At 37.2% G+C, this 5,767-nt stretch overlaps 1 long non-coding RNA gene across 1 annotated transcript; it reads left to right on the top strand.

Annotated features, from left to right (window-relative positions):
- Window positions 1–1,122: 1,122 nt before the first annotated feature.
- LOC146475108 (uncharacterized) lies at window positions 1,123–4,265 on the top strand. The gene is made up of 3 exons (XR_014865967.1): window positions 1,123–1,387; window positions 1,513–1,567; window positions 3,890–4,265. It is a non-coding gene; the product is annotated as an uncharacterized LOC146475108 (long non-coding RNA).
- Window positions 4,266–5,767: the final 1,502 nt, after the last annotated feature.

Genomic DNA, 5,767 nt, shown 5'->3' with positions numbered 1-5,767 from the left:
CTTAATCCTTGAAGCCCTAATATTAAAGGAAAAATTCTCCTATCTTGTGCCCATACTTTTCTTAGAAAATTACAAGGGAGAAGTTATTCAAATATCAAGAAAATCGCCTTGGGTGATCGTATTCTTAATTCTCTTGACCTGGGGGTTGAAAAACCATTGATATTACAAGGAGAAATTTGATGGTAATCACTGTAACGGCTTAATGGGTTACTCAATTTGGGTCAATCTAAAAGAAACTGTGATACAATAAAATACAATACAATACTTTTCAGTGACAAATTTACAATTTGTAAATTAATATTAAAACAACATTTGCAATATTTACAATACATAAATAAATATTGAAAATGATAATCAGTTTAAGTAATTAAAAAAAAACTAGATAAAAATTGGTGAGGGGGTAGCTTAACGTAAAAAGTCTTTCAGGAGGTACTTTCTTAAATTACACTTAAAACTATTCAAACACTGGCGAAGCTTAATTGCAGATGGTAAGTTATTCCATATATCAACAATTCTATACGAAAAGGATCCCTGCCCCGGTTTAGTTTTAAATAATGAAATATTCAATTGCTGCGAACTTCTAGTCGCCCGCCCACTTACGTTACCTCTAAAAATAAATTTATTACCTGACTACCTGACTCTGTGGCCATGCTTGTCATACATTTAAAAGCCATAACGGCATCCATGAAGTATAAATTGGTTTTTACTGGGAGCTATCTTAGCCTCTTATAACACTGGAGTTACATGATAATATTTCTTAATATTACTAACAATGCGGGCGGCAAAATTTTGAACACTTTGCAACTTTCTAATATTTGTGTCAGTAGTGTTTGACCACGCGGAGGAACAATAGTACAATTTACTAAAATCTAAAGCATTTATGATCGTTATTCGTAAATCCTCCTTGAAAACATGTTTCACACGGCTTATCTGTCCTAATACTGACATACAGGAAGAAACATTGTTTACAACGTGATTATTAAAAGTTAAGTTTTTGTCCAAGGTCACACCAAGGTCGTTCAGATTGTGTTGGTACAAGTTCTTTACCTAAGACCGAGAGGTGGAATTGTGGAAGTTTTTCTGTCTTCTGCCTGATTAGTTTGGTCTTATCCGGTTTTTTTTTTTTTTTACAAACGTTGATCATGTTTTGGACATGTGAAATAGACGCACTCATCACAACATCACAGGCAAAATTAATTGTGATACAATGAGTCTCATGGCATGGAAAATAACACGAAATTTGATCTCACCACTGTACACATACCTCTAAATAGATTGTATTGCTTCGTTTAAAATTCAATCAGTAGTGTTCAGCGTGAAACAGTCAATCAACACTGAAATTTTCTGCAGAGTCGTGCGTTGTGCTACAATGTCTATGAAAGGCGAGGTACATAATGTTTGTTAATGTAAATACATTTAACTATATATTTAAGTTTACTCTGTTTAAACAATACTCTTTTCTCGTTACAAGGTATCTATCTCTAATAATATTTTAAATATTTCTTTGCGTAGGACAAGATCCCACTCAAGGCGATGGAGGAGGATTCTGAATCAACTGATGACAAAGGTAAAGGAAATAATTTTTATACAATACCTAGCAATCGCTTAATTGCTAAAGCGTCTTCAAAACATGGGACACTTTGACAGAGATTTTGCTGTATGTTTCTCAAAACTGTTCGAATATTTGACTTTGGACCGCTTTTTAGACAGAAAATCGCTCTTGGAGCTACGGAGGAAAAATATGGAATGAATTGTCTGGGCAAGAATAAACTATAAAAAGGCTGTAGCCATTTCAGGATACATAGGAGGAACTTGAAAACACTGGCCAATGATTTCAATTTTGCATTTCATTTCCTTCCTGACCATCGGCAGCCAAGGATGAATTATATCAGCTTCTGTGCATTAGTAAATAATTGTCAACAAAACTGAAACACTATTTTGACGTTTACGTCTGTACAAATATCATTATGTGTTTTTGGCTATTGAAAGTGACACTAAAATTAGGTGACACTGCCCCGGACAGGGCAAGAGTTCAAATTCAAAGTAAACAGATTTGCCGAAAGCCAAAGAGTGTTGTCCCTCTGTTAAAAGATTTGTGAAAATGTTTGTTTGGCAATATAGCGGGCGAACTTTGCCCACCATTGTCAACAAAACTGAAGCGGCGTCTTTCTTTTTTTCCCAGAAACTTAAACTCATTAATATTTTTTAATACGGTGGGTCAAATATTGCCGAAATTTATAGCAATAAATTGATCTTAGTTGAAAATCCATCAGCTAAATGGGCAAAGTGTTTTTTCTACAAATGTTGACCATATGCAGTTTTGCTGTGTGTCACATGACGCATGAAAACAGATTTACTAGATGTTCTCTACTGAAGAATGAGAAGATCTGGGTACGAGATTAAGAAGATGCCTACTGTGTGTAAAGTTAGGAAATAGAATTCCCTTATTTGGTTGAGTTATTTTAGTATTGTGGCGTAAGAGCTTGTGCCCGTCACGTTGACTGATTTTGTGATCCAAACATGCAGGGTAACCGAACAAGAACTTACATTAATTCAAGCAAACTACGTCAAAATTTTTCTATGTTCCCAGCTGGTCGCTTTCTCGTCTTTTAAAGACATATTTGTGTAATTGCAATAGAGATTAATTTTTTTCCGATGCTGAAAATTTAAGTTTAAGAACAATTGATAAACTCAAATTTTATTTCTCGAATTTACTAGCTGTTGTTTGTTTTACGAAAAGTCCAGGCTAACCCTTTTTCACATTTTTAACGACACAAAACAAAAGAAATTACTTTTCCATCGATACGGAATTTGGAGCAAACATTTTACCGAACAAAACTGTGGATTTCATTCCTTTACGACTAAAACCCAATTTCTGAGACGGTTCAGGCCGCTTTAGAACAGATATTCACTGAAATGAACCAATAGGTGCACTTAATTCAAAGTCTAGGTTATCTTACATAAACGTTTTGTAGGTTGTCGTCTGGTTGGTTTATTATTTGGTTCTTTTAACTAGCGTTAGTTCTTGAAATAGACATGCTTGGGAGTTCTTGCCGAGTCATTGGCTTCCATCGTTATATTTGAGCAGTCTGTTTTATAAAACAGTTTTTCTGTTCGAGTTTTCGTTAAATACCCGTTATTGGATTGTATGGCCGTGTAAGCATATTTAGGTTTACTTCCATCGTTTAACCCAAAGATTTCTGAATCATTGTAGATATTCAAGATTCTAGTTAGTTGAGAATAGTCGGAGTTAGTCGAGAGTTTGTTGAGATGCAGTTGTAAGATGGCATGTCCAGTTTTGACCGCTAGAAGCGGAGCAAGTCAAGATTGAAGTCGACTGGAGAAAACACAAAAATGTCAGTCAGTGTTAACAGCTTGGTACCTCAAAACAAACGCGAGTTCTCTCATCCCCTTTTAAACGATTCGCTCTCAACATCAATTGCCGCCAGTTTTTAACACAATTCATCAAAGTCATCCACACCTTCTGGAACTATGAATTCATTCAGGAGGATGAATCTCTGTCAGTTTAATGTCAAGTCATATTGCGCATGCAGATTTCGCACGGTTCAGTTTGTCGTTTTGGTTGCGTGCTATTCTGCGAGGGGGAGGAGGGGGGAGGGGAGGGGAGAGGGATCCGTAGAAATTGGGTTGGTGTTGGTAGCGTACTTTCGTAAAACGTTAATTAATTTCCTTCAAACTTATGTGTCTAATTTTTTCTACCCTGTTCGCATTAGGCCCTTAAGACCCAAAGGAAGGCTTCAAATTCACGATGTTAATCAAAGCATGCACTTCTCAAGACGCAAAGTAGTGATTAATTAGTCTAACATCAGTAGAGTTGCACATCGTGCAGCACACTCATGATCACTGTTCATCTTTTTCCTTCCGTCAGGCCCACTGCCAATGCCTTCAAACATCCAGGAAAATTTGCCTGTTGCATTTGCGATGCTGGAAGAGATGCCTGATAAGTGGAAGCTGGAAGTCTTCTCGAAAAACTCTGAACACCTCACGGACCTCGCCGGCACGGAAGGCTTTATGGTGTAAAATAAAATTATGACTGCCCTATAAGAATTTATAATCCGATGAATCTTCCAGTTAAATAAGTCAGTAAATCTCATCGAAATACTCTTGTTTAAATCGTGATGTTATGTAAAAAAGCGTAGCTAGGAAACAAGCTGATCAGATAAGCGTACAAGTATTTTACGTGGATTGCTGTCGTTACGTTGTCTGCATACTTAATTATAAGAATAAAAGTGGTTAATGCTTGATAGTGGTTCATATGTACGGAAAGTTATTTTTTACATAAAGTAACTGATATTACCCTTATTGGTGATAAAAGAAAGAGGACCGCAAGAAGAGGTTTTTAATTTCTTTCTTGAACCCTACTGACGGAGAATGAATGGACACCTGTTCGAACTGTTGTACACAGACTAAAGAAATCATTCTTTCTTCGGGTTATCAGTCCAATGAATATGAAGCATTCACATGTTAATCCCATTGAGCCAGACCTACGAAACATTTCACCAATTTTCAGACTTGTGTCCTCTTTGGTAAGTGACTCTGCCTAGAGTTGCAGTAAAAGGGTAACAAGCTCAAAAAGAGACTTCAACGCAAGCTTAAGCCAAGGGGAACTTTCTCTTGAAACTAATTCATCTTCATCAATTCGAGGGACATCTCTTATCGATTCAAACCCATCCTCGGACACTTTATCTAGCCATTCACCAGAATTAAAAACCATAGAGCTGATTTTTTGTTTCGGCATTTTAACGCTCAGCTCGGTCGGCAATGGCTTGCAACCGTCGTCTCCGGCAAGCGTCCTCTAACCACTCAGCTGCTGCTAAATCTAAGCGCCTGTGATCTAGTTACCCCTCTTCTTAGCATACCGTTCGATCTGGTCCTCGAGGAACGAGGATACGTGTGGCTGTACGATGCGTTTATGTGTCGCGTCCTGTGGCCCGCGTCTACGTTAACTGCCACGGCTTCAGCGCTAACTTTGGCAGCTATCTCCTTGGACGGGTGAGTCGGTTAGTTGAGCCCCTAATGATTGCATTTTTGATCGTGATGGAAATTCAGTTCAAGAGAGTGTAGTTACTCCTTGCGTATTCATGAACAAAAAGCACTTATTACAAAGAATTTCTCAATGGTTCTCAGTGAATGGTCGCGTTGTACGGATTTCAAGGCGGTTTGGTTGGGGGCGGTGAGGGATGAACGCGCGTAAACACCCACGCATGCGCATGTTAAGTGTGAAGGAGCATTTGGCTCTTACGTAACTAAATGATTGAATTCGGGGAAAATCCTTGTACATGTTCCACTGCCACCCTTGTTATTAATACACATATGCACGTAGAGTTTCCCAGATTGGTTTGAATCAGAAAAAGGTCAAAAATTCGTTTTCTATAAATTTGCCGTGAACGTTGAACAGAGTAACACTTTTTTTACAATTACAAACACTACAGTTACAAACACTACAAATACTACAGATATTCTGTCTACACAACTGAAAATACAAATCTCACGCTACATTGTACTCTAATTACGCAATTACTTTCTGTATTTACAAGATACTTTATATAAAGTTACAATACAGGGATTAAAATTATCAAAAATATACATATAAATTTACATAATTTACATAATTCTATTTAATAGAAAAAAAAAAAAAAAGAACAAAAGAACGGGCGGCACTTAGGCCCGGTTCATACGTCGAACTTTACATGAGCCGAACCTAATCATTTGGTTCGGCGCATGTAAAGATCGACGTATGAATCAG

The sequence above is a fragment of the Pavona decussata genome, unplaced genomic scaffold (assembly GCF_977016875.1).
Source record: "Pavona decussata unplaced genomic scaffold, jaPavDecu1.1 SCAFFOLD_85, whole genome shotgun sequence".
Lineage (NCBI taxonomy): Eukaryota > Metazoa > Cnidaria > Anthozoa > Scleractinia > Agariciidae > Pavona > Pavona decussata.
The sequence above is the reverse complement of the archived record's forward strand: the minus strand, read 5'-3'. Positions and strand labels throughout refer to the sequence as shown.